Below are 16896 nucleotides of genomic sequence, written 5' to 3' on the forward strand. Positions count from 1 at the left end.
CCCGCCCAGAAGCAGGCGAACTTCGCCTGCCTTCCAGGTCGGCTGCCATAATTTGCTCGGGCCGCGGCGATTCCTTCGTCGACATAAGCAGGTTGGGCACCCGTATTCTAAACATAAAAATATGCGGGGTAGGCTCCCGCTAGGACTCATAAAGATAAGGAAAAAGCGGGGTAGGCGCCCGTTATTGCAGGTAAAACGCGGGGGAATCCCTACGCCGGGGATTCCCTCCTGCACAGACAGCTTTGCGCAGCGGAGTCCTCGCGCTCCTTCTTAGGACAATAACAGCACCTGGGTATATTGGAAATACAGCGCTCCCAGGGCGCTAGAACAGCAAGCAAAAAGGTCCTGTACCAAGAAGAAACAAGTCCCAAAAGTCCTTAGAGCATCCAGGGGGCAATGCAGGGCCCAGGGAGGCAAGCCCTCCTGGCAGCCCCCCCCAGGCCCCAGCAGCAGCACGCACCGCAGGGTCAGGATCCAAAGCAGAACAACTTCATGGGGTCTTCTTTTATACACACATTTCCCTTTGTGACACAGCACAGGGCTGGGGGAAAAACCGGATACAACTGGTTTGGGGGAGCTTTGGAGCACTTTTTTGTGCTCAGCTCCTCTCTCCATTGTCAGGAGGGGGCTAGGTGCTCAGACGCACCACAGGGGGCGGAGCCGGCATTGTGGAGGGAAGGCACAGCCCTATTCAGGTCCCAAGTGCAACTCCTCTCTCCATCTACATGCAGATCTCTCCATTCACCACTGGACAGACTCACCCTGGCTCCTTGAATTCCCCAACCCTCTCTGCTCCTGTCAATCACAAGCCAGACATGCACTCCACATCAGGCAGACAGACACACAGTACACAGAAAGGCCAACTTCTAGAAGTGGCACTTCTCCACCAGTCACCATATATCTGCGTACACCATTGCGTAGCATTTATTCCCACGAGTTCGCACATACCAAACTCGACCCTGCACTCCTCTCACACCAGGATTTACCAGGGACACACAAATCCCCCATGCATTCATATGGGAGGGCAGGCCTATCTCCCCACACATACACAGAGAGCGCACGTACTTTACACTGGACCCCAGTGCTAGAGTGCTCAGAGGCCTAAAATCACCAACACCAGGTTACAGAAAAAGGCTAGGAGAACGCAAAAAGTTTTGGGGTGAACCTGCCAAAAGGGCCAAGTCCAACACCCTTCAAAACCTCTTTCCACTCCTTCTGACTCCCAACCCCCCCTCTAAGCATCAGTCCACCACTTTCTCTTCCAAACCACCTCCTTCCAAACCCAATGACACACCTCCCAAACCCAAACGTCCCCCTCCCAAGTAACATCTTTGAGCTGCCTGCCATGCCCAATGGATGTCCCTTTGTGAAGAGGTTCCCTGGCAGTGTCATGAAGGGCAGGTTTAGTGGTACAGCAGTGTGCAGTACCAAACTATGTGAAAATGGACTGGTCATTGGCTTTGGTTTACTAGCTGAAATTGTTTTTTTCAAAATAAAACATTTGTTTTGTTTATGGCACATTAGGCCTGCCAATACTCTTCTACCTAGTTGATGTTATTGGATACTTTGTGATGTGTGACTACAGCTGTATCTGTTTAACCCTGATTGCTGATCCATGTGAAGTGGTTAGTATGATCTGACCTTGGAACCAGTGCTGGAGTAACACAGGACAAGAGGAAATGTTCAATGGATGGATATGTCGGATGAAATCCAATTGAGGCTGACATGACATTGGGTGGTATTTCATATGGCAAGTCTTTCAGCTTGGCTTAGCCAATGTCAACATCATTTAGCTTGCACCTCTCCCTATAATGTAGGTTGTATATGTGTTTGATATGTGCAAGTTTGTTGCGGTGAATCCGATGGGATGGCGGAGGTGGGACCGCCGAACTTGTCATCAGGCCCTTTGTTTTTTAATCCTAGGTTGTAGTGGTTTGCTTCACATTGTGTAGTAGTGTTGTGCATTAGGCCAAAACTATAGATTAATGGTAGTTTTGTATTATTTTAGATGTTGTAATATTATTTCTTGTGTTTTTGTAGTCTTAATATAATGCTAATATTCAATTGTGAAATTGTGTTTTATAAGGGTTTTTGTTACAAGGTTTACGGATCTGTACTTATCCAATGGATCTGTATTTTATACCTATTTTTTTGTAAGTTGTCTTCAGACTTATCAGACAATATTTACCAAGGATGAATCCATCACCCTTATTGAAAGAGGGAATTATTTCCTCTCCATGCCTAGACTTGGGTATTCTGTCTCCCACCAAAATCCTATCAGATAGAACGTTTATATAAGGACCCCATAGAGTTAGTTTTTATACAGGTATCCTGGAACGTTATCTGGTACTGGTGCCTTTCCTATCTTTAAAGGCATGATGGCTTTGAGTGTCTCATTTAGGGAAAATTGTATAGGAACACGACCTTCAGAGGCTGCTAAATCGTGAGAGGACTTTAATGGTTCGGTTTTATAAGTAAGTTCCAGGCCAAACGGTGCATACAATTCCTTAAAAACTTACTGAATCTTCAAGTGGGCTACATAATATAGGGCTGCTATCTGAAAATATGTGCCAAAGGGTTGACAATCTTTACTTTTAGATGCATCTACCATGGTCACCCAATTTTAATTGATCCAATTTTGCTTGGAAGTAGAAATAATTGACTTACATTGCGCCACCAATCTAATGAACTCTCTGATTCCCTGCTTTATGGCCTTTATTAGTTTTTCTTTTGCTCTTCAGCATTCCATTGAATCCTAAAAAGGCAAAAAAAATTATCTAAAACTGGCTTCCAGTTCTTGAGATTTACAAGATCAAAACCAAAACTTCAGCACTTTATGGAGCAGAACTGTGGGGCCATGAGGACATAAAAGAGCTGACGTGTAGAAAACAAATTCCTAAGGAGCTTAACTAATCTTTCCACAAGTACGACCAGGCTGCTCTTAGCACTAGTCATGGGACTATTTCCCAGTACCATGCATGTCAAAGTGAGGAATGTGCTATATTGGCACAAGTTCTAGTCTAATCCTAAGCTGGTACCGTACAGACGACTGATTAAAGAATTAGTATGTCAGAGGGACCACCAAAGAATTGCATAGCTAGCTAATATAAAGAACATGCTTCACCATCTTTGCCTGGATGTTATCTGGGTCAATCTGGAAGAAGCCATCAATATACCTAAACAACAGATAAAAGTGATGGGTAGAGATTTTTTTGGGGGAAGAAAAAATAAAGGACTGCAGGTCTGGTAACCTAACTGATCCATTTTTAGATCACAAAAAACCCCCGATGCACGAATCATCCTTTGAAGCTAAACAAGCTATCTCAAGCCAGGCAACGTTACTTGAAAATCAGGTATGGAATGCTTCCAATCCTTGGGTTCACCTCAAGGTGGAGCAATGGTCACAGCTCCAACGACACATGCCCTACATGCACCCAATCATCTTTATCTAGTGTCCATTTTTTAATTTGTTTGCTCAGCCTAAGGGGCCCCTCACAAAAGATGGATAATTCCAGTGTGCCATCTTATTGAGGTGAGAAGATGCAAAATCACGCTCCTTATCTTGAAATCTGATATGAGGGAAATGCTAGTGGTCAGCATGGCAACATTTTTGCAAGCTGCATGTTTACTTCATAACAAATGCTTGATGGCCTCTTCTCTACAAGGATCAGGAGTTCATTTTTGAACATGTATTTGGCGCTTATGCAAATCTGGAATAAATGCTCAATGGTCACTAATGGTAAGGATAAGGAGCCTACCTTTTTCAATGACCATGGTGCTGAGGGCCCTAGGTTATCAGCCTCAGCAAGACCAGTGGCCGTTATGTGAAGAGGGTGTAAATAAACCGCAGAAAAACAAATTTTAAGCAATAAACAAAATGTTGGCAAAAGTGAACCATAATAGGAATCTAACCAAGGTTTAGAACATATTTACCTTATATTTACAATTTTAGAATTATTGCCATTTGATGGAAAATTTGGGAAATGTAAATGAGACATTTTAAAATATATATTTTATTGCGTACGTTTTATGGATTTTTATATCCGAAATAAACTTTGTTGATGATGAATACCATAACAGTGCAGAGGAGGTCATTTTATTCCTTCTAGGAGTTTTTTTGGTACACATTAAATATAGCATATTAAGCAATTCTTTATGCATATTTAATAAAGAAGACATATCAAAAGAGCTTTCCATGCAGAGGTCCAGAATATTTCTAAATTGGGTATAAATTTCTGGTAGTGTATCCTAATTTAAGCTTATTTTTGCCAATTTTACGGTTTTTCTGGTATTACTACTATTATCTAGTGCTGGGAAAATATCAGAGTGTCTGCCCCTTTCAGTACTATTCATAAAAGTCTGACTTTTTAAAATTAGTTTAAGAGCATTGTGGTCACTATGAAGTATGGGCGCAATTTGGAAATCTCTTGCATTTTTCCAGAGGTTGAGAGAGGAAATAATATAGTCAATTCTGCTCTGGTGGTTGCCCCTTTTGAATGTAATGCTGGGAGGATTTTCAGACTCAAATCTCCCATTGCAAGCTATTAGGCTATGAGTCAGGGTGATGGACATTAACTATGTAGCAGAACTTGATCACGATTGTAAGGGTTTAGTTACCAACCTCTGGATTCTTCTTGCCTCATATTCCTTGTCAATGGGTGATGCTATACTGTAACGTTCCTAGGGCAACTTCATGAATATACTCAAACAAACATATATAGGAGAGACAGACACTAATGTGATATAAAAATAAAAAATAAAAATGTATTCATGATATTTTAAATAATAATTATTGACATAAGGTAAAATTAATGCAACCACATACATACCACATTCATCTATCTACTCATTCACACTATCTGCCAAGATATGTACAGACTTTCAGAACATTAGAAAATTCATAGGGCAGTGATGCTTAGAGTAAATTCTAATACATGTTTGTCACAGTAATACCAATAATTATCTCAAAACTATTACACATGTTGTTCTGAAAGACTAGCAGGAACATGCATCAACAAAGACTTTTGCGATTCCTTAATTGCGATTTTTAAGGAATCGCAATTAAGGAAATGCAAAAGCCTATGCATGTAGGAATCGCTATAAAAATAGCGATTCCTACACATTCCTTAATTGCGACTCGCAAATTGCGAGTTGCAATTAAGGAATGCCGTCCCATTCATTCCTATGGGCCTCCAGGCCCATAGGAATGAATTGCAGATTGCATGAGCAATTTGCGAGTACCAGTAGGTACTCGCAAATTGCTCATGCAATTTTAAGGGTGCAAGGGTGTCAAAATGACACCCTATTGCACCCCTGAAATTGATCTGTGCACATATGTTGCACACATAAGGGCATGTGTGTGTGCAACATGAAACTTTGAAAAATGCACAAAAGTGCATTTTTCTAAGTTTTTGCAAATTACCATAAAGTTCAACTTCATGGTAATTTGCTCCCCCTATTAGCGAAATCGCTATTTTTTTACTTTAATGCATTGCATTTAAGGAATCCCAATTTGGGATTCCTTAAATGCTATCGCAATTTAAGTAATGGCAATTTAGAGATTCCTTAAATTGCGATATTTGCATTTGGGATGATGCATCCCAAATGCAAAAATACCGGTCGCAAAGGGGCCGATTCTGAGAATCTGCCCGTTTGCGACCGGTTTTTCCTTTGATGCATGTGCCTGTAGGTTCTTTTCATGATTCAATATGTCTGTATTCAGTTCCTGGGTGGTTTCTCTACGTACGTTTCAGCAACCACATGCCTTCTGCAGGAAAAGCCACCTCAGGTGTAGGTATTTTCTAGTCTAATACTTAATAGTTATCCTACAACCTGGATCAAACCAGGCTAAATAGATTGTATTATGATAACTTAATCCAATAATCCAAAATCTTTTTATGTTCAATGCGGTAAGGTGAAGTCCGCTCTTGGTGCAGACTTTCAGAATGTGATAGTGATGTATATTCTTCTTTCAAATCTCCCAGTGCCGGGTTATATGTACCGGTCTGTTTATGTAATGTCAGTAGATATGCAGACGGCACTCTGTCACATCTCCATTATGGGCAAAACGATCAATCCAATCCAAAAGGTCCTGTAAAGCGTGGAAAACATGGATGATGCTATGCCATCCAAGGTCTCAAATGTAAATTTAAGATTGCCGGCAATCAGGAGAGGGGCTTTATCTGTACTTTCGGCTAGATGTTGGGCCAGTAGTTGCAATGTAGGTTATTCTTAACATTTGTGTAAAGTTCAACTGTTCAAAGACAGCAAAGGGTCCCTGAAGAAAAAATATATATGGAGAAGTATCCAGAGAAAAATATTAGCAGCAAAACCAAACATAAACTCCTCCAGTTAGATCAATACAAATACATTACATTTCCAATAGTTAGGAGCCATAGATCAGACCAGTTCGATTTATAGTTTATTTTTCATCAATATAAATATTTTGTACTTTACAAAAAAAAAGATTTTTTTATCATCGTTATACACATGGATTTTGTGAGCTCCACATGAGTTCAGAACATATATAAACAAAACCAGAAACAAGAAACATAACAACATAGCTAGCATATTTGAAAAAACAATCACACCCAATCGCACTCTACAAAAAACATACATGCCAAAACATTAGACACAGAAAAAGCACAATATCATAACGATTATTCCATATTATTATTAGAATTGTTCTACAGCTTTAGGACTTCTTGTGTCCTTTCTCTAATTTATAAAGCAAAATATATACAGACAGAATTGCGCCGATGTGCATTTCGGAAGTTAAAGAACGATTGAAGAAAATAATGCGACCTTCATCAGGGCACTGTCTGTGCACTATAAATAGGGGCAACTGCAATCAATTCTGAACTTTTTCAAGCACTAATGTGAGCTCACATCAGGTTTCAAACACTTGTCTGAAATATGAAAATGTATAACATTAATTCATAGAATTAAAAAGTGGGCTAGAGAAAGGAAAAAGTAAAGAGTTCAACAACAGACTGAAAGGTTCTAGAGTCCCAAAGTACTAATATGTGTATGGGACCTCTGACCCACAAACACCATTGTGATGGGTATCTCTATGTATACCATTGTAACAACCATAACTAAGAGCATTGTGATGGGTGAACAGAGGGTGATGTGACCCAGCTGCACGTCCCCCCAGCCCCTATTTAATGGTGGCCGCTGTGCGTTTGCGCCGCTGGCGCTAAAGCCAAGCCCGTCTGCGCCCGTCCGTGACCCGGCTGCGACCAGCGCTAGACACCCTGGATCTCAAACCAGCCACTGCTATGATGCAGCTGTCCTCCTCGCAGTCAACCCCGGAAGAAACAATGACTGTGAGCAGTAAATGCACATCTCGACCCACGGGCAGTTCGCTCCAGGAAAGCCGTCTGGTTCACCACCAACCTCCAAAAAGCCAGAAGCAATTGCAGATGCCTGGAAAAGAACTGGAGAAACAGCAAGACACCTGAAAACTACTCCACCTACAAGGACGCCATGACAGAATACTACCAACGCATTAGAACTACCAAAAGGACCTTCATCCACAACAAAATACTCACCAACTCCAGCATCTCCAAGGAACTCTTCAGCGTCATCCAGGAATTTACCAAGCCCGGCAGCAAAGCCACGGACATCACCCTCTCCCAGGACCTCTGCAACAAGCTCAGATCCTACTTCCACCTGAAGATCAAAAACCTCTATGACAATTTCAACGACCATACGCCAGACTCCACAGCCATCCCGCCTGCCAGCAATACCAGCCAGCCCACCATCTCCTCCTGGACTCCAATCACGACCGAAGAGACTGCCTCAATTATGAAAGGCATCCACTCAGGTATCCCCACAGACCCCTGCCCACCACATGTCTACCACAGAGCCACCATCACCATCGCACCCAAACTACAATGCACCATCAACACCACCTTTGAGACTGGCACCTTCCCCGACGACTGGAAACACGCAGAATCCAGGCCCCTGCTCAAGAAGCCCTGTGAAGTATACTCCTAGAGTCTTCTTGTGACTTAAAGGTTAATATATTGTTAATTAACTCTGAATAAAGTATACATGGACAGAGGGCTCAAGGAAACAGCTCCAACTGATATTGTGGAGTTTCAAGCCTTCTCTCAAACATTCCAAATACAACAATACATAGAATACAAGCTCAGGTAATAAGGGGGATTCCACAAATGTCCTGTAAAGCAAGAGCATGAAAATATTACAGTGACATAGTGATAAAATGTAAACACCACATATTTCCCCCTTTTGCAAAATACTGAAGAAAAAAAAATGAATGTGCAATAAAGATTTTGCGTTGAAATGACTGTAAAGCCTGTTAATTGCTGTTAACATGAGGTTGTACACCTTGGTGAAGAGGGCAAAGCGTGTTAATCGCTGTAAACACGAAGACCAAAGTACATTGTAGAAGCGTGTTAATTGCTGTTAACACGATGAGTAAAATGTGCTGCAGAAGCGTGTTAATCGCTTATGTTAACACAAACAGGAACCGATGCGTGTAGTACCAGGAAACACCATAAGGGGAGCTGTGTTAGAATATGTTTGAAGAAATTCTGGTGGAAGACTTTCTTGACACGAGAACCGGTGTCAATCCTTTGTAGGAACAATGAAGAGGCAAAAGCAGAGTCACAAGAATGTCTACAGCGAAGTGCGGACATTGTGACAAGACTTCAGGTGTGTGGCACGTATGGCTGAATCGCCTGCAGTCTTGAGAAAGAAGCGTAAGTTTGATTCCGTGGTGATACGCTCGAGGGGAATGCTCAAGCCGACAAAGGGCAACGATGCATGGTAACAGGTAACATTGACAACGTGAAGTCGCGCTCGAGCAGAATGCTTGAGCTAATATCAAATGAAGCGGGCAACACGAGCGCGATTGAATACAGGCTCGGATAGAACAAGTATTTGTGCTCACAGAAACTGTCAATAGGCTGCAAAGTACGTTGAGAACATATGTACTGGAGTGGATAGTTGGGGCATGCAGTGGAGAGGGAAAAGGGAAACCCTAGTGCTTAAAGCGCCCGTCAAATGTGTCCCGATGTCTTTTAAATATGAAGAAACTACAAAGCAAGTGAAGTAAGCCCCTCAGGAGAACAAATCCTTGAGTCCTCAGAGTGGAGTAATTTAAGAGAAAAACAGTACCTTGAGTTGAGGCGGATGCCTGTATAATAATTAGGAAGTAGAGATGTAAAAAAATAAACAACATACAGGGTGAGGCCTCTGACGAGTCTGTAGATGAGTCTTTATCCCAAGTTTGCCGCCAAATTTGTGAAGTATACTCCAAGAGTCTTCTTGTGACTTAAAGGTTAATTTATTGTTATTTAACTCTGAATAAAGTATACAAGTATACAAGTATAGAGGGCCCAAGGGAACAGCTCCAACTGACATTGTGGAGTTCCAAGCCTTCCCTCAAACATTCCAAATATAACAAGGATTCCAAAAATGTCCTGTAAAGCAAGAGCATGAAAATATTACAGTGACTTAGTGATAAAATGTAAACACCACAAGCCCTCAGCAGACCCGATGGACCATAAGAGCTACCGGCCCATCTTGCTCCTCCCCTTTGTGGCGAAAGTCATGGAGAAGACCGTCAATACAGAACTAATAAGGTTCATCGAAGACAACGCCACCCTCGACCATTCCCAGTTTGGATTCCACGGCAACCACAGCACCGAGACTGCCCTACTCGCCCCCACAGACAACATCCACACCCTCCTAGACCAAGGCAACACCACAGCCCTGATTTTACTCGACCTGTCAGCAGCATTCGACACCGTCTCCCACCGCACACTCGCAACCAGACTACACAATGCCGGCATACAAGGAACCGCCCTCGACTGGATCTGATCGTTCCTCACTGGCAGAAGCCAAAGGATCAGACTGCCACCCTTCCTCTCGAAACCCACAGAAATCAACTGCGGAGTCCCACAGGGATCATCACTCAGTCCATCCTTCGTCAACATCTACATGGCCCCCCTCGCCACCATTGCTCATCAGCTCGCCCTCAACGTAGTATCCTATGTTGATGACACCCTGATCATCCTCTTCCTCACCAAGGACCCCACCACCACCAGACTCAACTTCCAGGAACGACTGCAGGACGTCGCAGCCTGGATGATCAACAGCTGCCTAAAGCTCAACTCAGAGAAGCCAGCAGTACTCATCCTTAGAACCACCCCATTGGCATAGAACAACACCTGGTGGCCCACCGCCCTCGGCACCCCTGACCCCTACAGACCACATCAAAGACCTCGGCATCGTACTCGACTCCTCCCTCTCCATGAACCGGCAGGTAAATGCCATCACCTACAGTGCTTCAACACCCTCCGCATCCTCCGGGAAGACCTTCAAATGGATCCCCCTTGAGTCAAGGAAGACAGTCACCCATGCACTCATCACCATCAGGCTGGACTATGGATCTCCCTCTACAACGGCATACAAAAGTCTCCACTCCTCAAGCTCCAGACGATACAGAACACCGCCGCTAGACTTGTCTTCAGTATCCCTCGACACAAGCACATCAGTCAACACCTACAGAAGCTCCACTGGCTCCCCATCGAGAAGAGAGTCACTTTCAAGATACTCATCCACGCCTAAATATACGTACACAACACCGGACCCCAATACCTCAACGACAGAATCACCCTCCACGTACCCAAAAGAAACCTCCGATCCGCCCACCTCATGATTGCTGAAACCCCACACTCCCACAGAGCCAAAGCAAGGGGAAAAACCTCCTGCCACATTGCAGCCAAGACCTGGAACGAGCTCCAGCTCAACATCAGATGTGCCCCATCACTGAACACCTTCAAGAAGGCTCTCAAGACCTGGCTCTTTGGCTGAATGGAACTGCTGACCCCCCCTCACCCAGCACCTTGAGACCCTCACGGATGAGTAGCACACTTACAATTCCCTGATTGATTGATTGAATAGAGAACATAGACCATCTTTTAATGTACATGCTATAGGTAATCCTGAGAGAAGAATTGAGGTAAGAATAGAAATACCTACTTGTATATATTGTAACCATAGACTTGTCTCCAAGGAGAAAATCATCTTATGTGTTCCAAGTTCAAAATTAGGGGCCTTTTAGATTTCCTAGCAAAGACAAGGAACAATGGAAATGTCTAAATAAGGGAAAAATATAGGTTCATACAAGTGCAAGATAAGGTACAGAATTAAGAATAATGGGGGTCACAACAGCGAGGAAGTACTTGCCTCCTAATGTTCCAAGGGGAAAACGAGGGATGCTAATAAGCGTGTTGCCTTTATCTGCAGATTGGGTCTTCTCTATTCCCATACCTTTACACTTGCTTTCAGTCAACCGATGTGGGTTAATAATATAGCTTTGTTTTTATTGCTTATATTTTCTCACGGTGTACTTATCCTTTGCAGGCCTTTCCGCATTGTGTACATATTGAGATCACTATCTGAACCACGAGAACATTTGTTCCCCCATATCTTCCTGGGTACCTCTCCTAACTCGAGACTGGTATAAGTTTTACAACAATTCAAATAATAATATGGAATAATCATTATGATATTGTGCTTTATATGTGTCTAATGTTTTGACGTGTGTTTTTTGTGGAGTATGATTGAGTGTGATTGTTTTTTCAAATATGCTATGTTGTAATTTTTCTTGTTTCTGGTTTTATTGATGTATGTTCTGAACTCATGTGGAACTCACAAAATTCATGCATATATCTTTGATAAAAGATCTTTTCTTTTGGAAAGTACAACATATTTATATTGATGAAAAATAAACTATGAATATTACTGGTGCGATCTATGACTTCAAAATCTTGTAAACTTAATGTTGTTGTATTGGTCTAACTGGCAATGTTTATGTTTGGTTTTCCTACAGTTCAACTGTATACATTATACACTTTGACGTTACAACCATTGTTTACTCTCAGGGTTAAACCTATGATATCCTTGCTGTTAAGTTCCATTTTTCTTATTGAAATGTTCAACTGGTTTCTTACCCATACCAATATGCTTGGGCATGGAGTTTCCTTGTAATAATTCATGTGATTGGTATGCCCCTTCTCATTTGGCCTGGTAGCTCCCTTGCCATACATTTTGTTATGAGTTCTTTTAGTGGACTTAGGGGTATATTCACAAGAACGTGTGATAACTACCGCAAGAGTAGCTTAATGCAACTCTCAACATCGCAGCGTATCACGGGAAAATTACGCCGGGCCAACTAAGTATTCACAACACGGCGGTAGCAACGATAGTCACCAGATATCGTGTCAAATGTCAGCGTGAAAATCAACGCCATGCCGCAAAAATGCAAAATGTGAACGCATAAAATCATGCGATGAGGCCAATCATGGTACAAAAATCTGCAGAAACCAACCACAGGCCTGCAAATCCCACGTGTCTGGCGTTAAAAGGCACTATAAGAGAAAGAAAAAATAACACCAAAACCAATCCAAACTGCATAGCACCATGGATGCACCCGGACCGAGTGCAGAGGACAAGCCAAACTCCACAAGCCCCACAGAAGGCCAGCCAGGAACCCCATGTTCGGGGAAGGGCAAGTAGAAGAGGAAGACGGGGTTCAGTGCCCAGGAAGACCGGATCATCGTCACGGAGGTGATAGAACACCATCAACAACTGTTCGGCACCTCCACTGCAGCACTGGCAACCCAAACGGAAATGTGGCAGGCCATCATCACCAACGTCAATGCAGTTGGAGTGTCGAGGAGGTCAATGGAGGAGGTCAAGAGGCGCTCGCATGAACTGCACAGCCAATCCAAACAGAAACTCGCCGCCAACAGGAAGGCAGCAACGGTAACTGGAGGTGGGAGTCCTGCGACACAGGAGGAGCAGAATGAGCGGGAGGAAATGGTGGCCACAGTCAGCAGTGTGGAGATGGTGGCAGGATTTGGGGGCCTGGACACAGCTTGATACGACCTGACGCAACAGCAACAGGGTGAGTAACGACCAGGGACTGGTGGGAAGGGGGAGATGGGCACAATGGCACATATGCACAATTATGTGTAGCACACTGCACACCCACAATGATCATGGAACATGTCCCTGATAGCCTTGGCACACTGAAGCACACATAGAAACAACAAGTAGGCCCCCGTGTTGTAAATTGAAACAACGATGTGATTAAGCATTTACTAAAGACATTAATTCCCTTCCTTTAGATCATGTTTTCTCTGTTATGTTGACCGAAGTTCGGACTCCATTTTGTATTGTCATGCTTCCACGTGTTCCCCACGAGAAGAGTCCAACCTCTGTGTTAGTTGCTCTTGTAATCTGCCTAGTAACAGTCTATAAATAGCTCCTTTGTTCATCTGGCGCATGCCCAGACTTGACCACATCTGTTATCAGTTAGCCTTGCTTGACCATGTTTTCGCGGGCTCAAGGAGTGTGTTAGCTCCGCCCACATATTGATTCAGTATCGAAAATGACCATAAATGGTAATGTTCTTCGGCCTCATGTTGTATCCACCCACTTATGAGCCCCTCTATTGTGTATAAAAGGGGACCATGTACGTAAGTTCTTTGTGCTACTCTATGCAATACTGAAGAGTGTTGTGTGAATTGTAGGACCACCCTTAAGGGTTAATAAATGCTGTCTTTATACTTTGGAGTTTCCGTGCCAACTTCCTTATAGATTCCATTACAGGAGAGCGAACCCTTGTGTCCTGCGGGCCTAGCTGGGGCCTGTACTCATCAATTGGCGCCCGTCACGTGGGGCTCATCGGCGACTCGGATGCTCGAAGGACTGGTCGCGACGAAGGTGAGGAATTTGGCCGGGGACGTGATCACTGCCAGCGGCGTCTTAGCCCTGGCATCCCGAGGTTTTTTCTTCCTTCCCTTCCGAGCTGACCGTCTGGGTGGCGTCGGTCCTCGACTGAGACCTCTTCTGTCGGTCCTGCCGTGAAAGCCGTTTGGGCGATTTTGGAGCTTGGCAGTTGGAATCTGGACTCTTGATTGGTAAGAACCGTTGTACGGTACTTGCTCCGAGTTTTTTGAAGCCTGGTCTGGCTATTTGAGTTTGATTTGTGATGACTAGTCATATTTTGTATTTGTCTTTGTGAAAATATATGCGTTGCAACACATATAGGCAGGTAATGTGGAGAGATTTCTCCGGAGCTGTGTAACCTTGAACGGCGCAACGATTAAGTGCCATTTTCTTTATAATATTGCATATTTTGCATTATTTCTGAGCATGCCTGCTTTTAGCGCACTCCGTAAGTGGTGTTGCTGCTTTGGAAACCGGTTGAACCTCGAGGAATCTGCTCCGGCTCCCCCAGAGGGGACTCCTAATAGGGATATGTATGTGAAGCATGGTCTTTCTTCCATAATGTACAGCACAGTATGGAGGAAATATACTAAAAAAGATCCTGAGTTGCGATGGCCTTTGTATGGATCGTTTGATATACGTAAGATTGAGTATGTGGAACAGTGTATGTGTAAATGGCGTGCTCGGCAGGATATGTTTGAGTGTGTGCGGTTGTGGGTGAAGGAAGTGCGTGAGCGAGAGAAGCGTGAGAAAGCGCTGTTTGATAAAGAACAACGGAAGAATGATCATGTGCGAGCACAGGAAGCGAGGCGTCGGGAGGACAAAGAACAAACGGAGAGACAAGAGAAAGAGCGTAGGCTGCAAGTCTCGGGTCAATATGCTGTTCGGCAGCCACTTTATCCTGTCCTTAATAATCTTGATGATGATTTTTATTTACTAGATCGCTCTCCGCCCCCTTATGTGGGCGCATCTGCTCCGAGGCCACAAGATTCTGACCCGGTTCCGGGTAAGGTAGATACGCGGTCCATGCTGTCGGCTGAGCAAATGGCTGAGCTTCGGCAAGTTTCCTTCCGTGCACTTAAGGGCAAGGTGTCCCTGGATGAATTGTTCCATACTTGGGGGCCGTGGCAGGAGAGAGAGAAATTGTATTTTTTGGGTCACTTTGCTGATGAAGTGACTGCTGCTTACCGGAAATATTCCAGTGTTTTTGAGCCTGATGATGTGACATTGGATGCTAAAGCATTGCATAATGGTGTTTTCTCTCCCTCTAAGGCTCCTGACACGGCTCGGCGGCTGTTCGCTTTGCGGGACGCGGTGCTGGCCCTTAAAGGAAAAGCGCGCCAACAAGCAGGGGAGGTGAAGCAGTCGGATCCGTGTACAGCAGAAGGCCACTCATCCACCTCCCAGTCAGATAAGGATGGCATAGTGCATGTTAAACCAATGCGAGAGGCGGCGCCTTTGTATGTTCCTCCTAAAGGAGCGGGGACTAGCTCGGACATTACCTCCGCCGATGCTAAAGGATATTTTGTGTATAATTGGGTTTATACTCCTTGGCATAGAGCTGATGTAATGGCCTTAAAGAATGCGTTGCCTGATCCCCGCAAGAATCCAGCGGCCTTCTACGAAGAGGTCGAGGGGGCCTTGAATTCTTGCGTTATGACCTTAGCAGATATAGACCTGTTCTTTGGCCTTATTCTACCACCGGATATGTGGCGATCTGTCCGAAAGGTAGATGATATAGTTGCCTTTAAGGCTCGGTGGTCTGACCTTGAGGATGAGGATAGGGAACGGAAGCCCGCGCAGAAACCACCCCAGAGTATCTTAGACCTCCCTGCTGCTATTCTGACTAAGTTGAAGACAATTATCCCCCCTAAAAAGATTGACTGGAATATGTTAGCTTCATGTAAACAGAAAGTTGACGAGTCAGTTGCGGACTTCTTTACGCGTTTTGAGGAGACGTTTCATGATTTTAGTGGCCAGTCGCTTACTGATGATACGGGTCGCCACCTCTTTGCGGATAAATATGTGGCTAATCTGCTGCCGGCAGTTGCGGCCCGTTTAAAAGCGAGCGAAAGTTCTTGGTCTTCCGCAACACCGACGGCCCTCCTGACTATCGCCCAGTATTATGAGCGTCAGGAGCAAGAAGCAAAGGGCCAGGAGGAAAAGAAATCGAAAGATTTAAAAACAAAGGTGATGTTGGCACAAGTATATGGCCCGCCCCGACGGGGTAGTAATAGAGGTAGGGGAGGATTTTATGGTCCTCCCTCGGGCCGATCTGATTTGAATAGGAACCAATGTGCGTATTGTAAGCAATCGGGTCATTGGGCTAGGGACTGCCCGGTGTTGCATGCTTCGCGTCAGGGGCATACTCAGGGTGGCCCGCGAGGTAGGGGGGGTTTCTCGAACTTTAGAGGGAATTCTAACGAACAGGCTCGTTTTGACTCTGCTGGGCAGCACCGAGATAGATCAAATGTTTTCGATCGCCAGCATCAGTATCAAGTGTCGGGGATTGACCGATCGGGGTACCATGACTCTCAGCATGCATAGGAATGCGTTGGATGGGGGTTAGAATCAGTTGAGGTGCCGGTCGATCAGAAGGGTCCTTATGTATCGGCTGAGGTTTTGGGCTCTACTGATCAGTTCCTAGTGGATACAGGAGCGACACGTAGTGCGCTGTCTAAGCAATTGGTTCCGGGGGCTCCCCCATCCGGCTTAATGGTCACATCGGTAGGGTTTGACGGTACACTCTCCCGAAGCCCTCTTTCGCAGCCCCTCATGTTTAAGGTTGATTCTTTTTCTGCACCCTGTCCGTTTCTGCTTGCCCCGTACACACCGGACAACATTATGGGCCTTGATATGTTAAAGCATTTTAGGGCTACGATCCGCTGCTCCCCTGCTGGTGTGCGGGTAATATTGAATGACAATTGCCCCCGGTCTGAACGGATGTGTGCGATGTCAGAGGATGCGCTGTTAGCTACCCTCCCTCGTGCTTTGTGGGCAACGTCGGATACTGATGTGGGACAAATGGTGATTCCACCGGTCCACATTAGTGTCCAGGAGGGGGCGGTGTTACCACGCCTCCCACAGTACCGTATTTCCCAGGAGGGCGAGGAGGCTCTCATA

This window comes from Triturus cristatus, chromosome 3_2 (assembly GCF_964204655.1).
Source record: "Triturus cristatus chromosome 3_2, aTriCri1.1, whole genome shotgun sequence".
In the NCBI taxonomy this organism is placed as follows: Eukaryota; Metazoa; Chordata; class Amphibia; order Caudata; family Salamandridae; genus Triturus; species Triturus cristatus.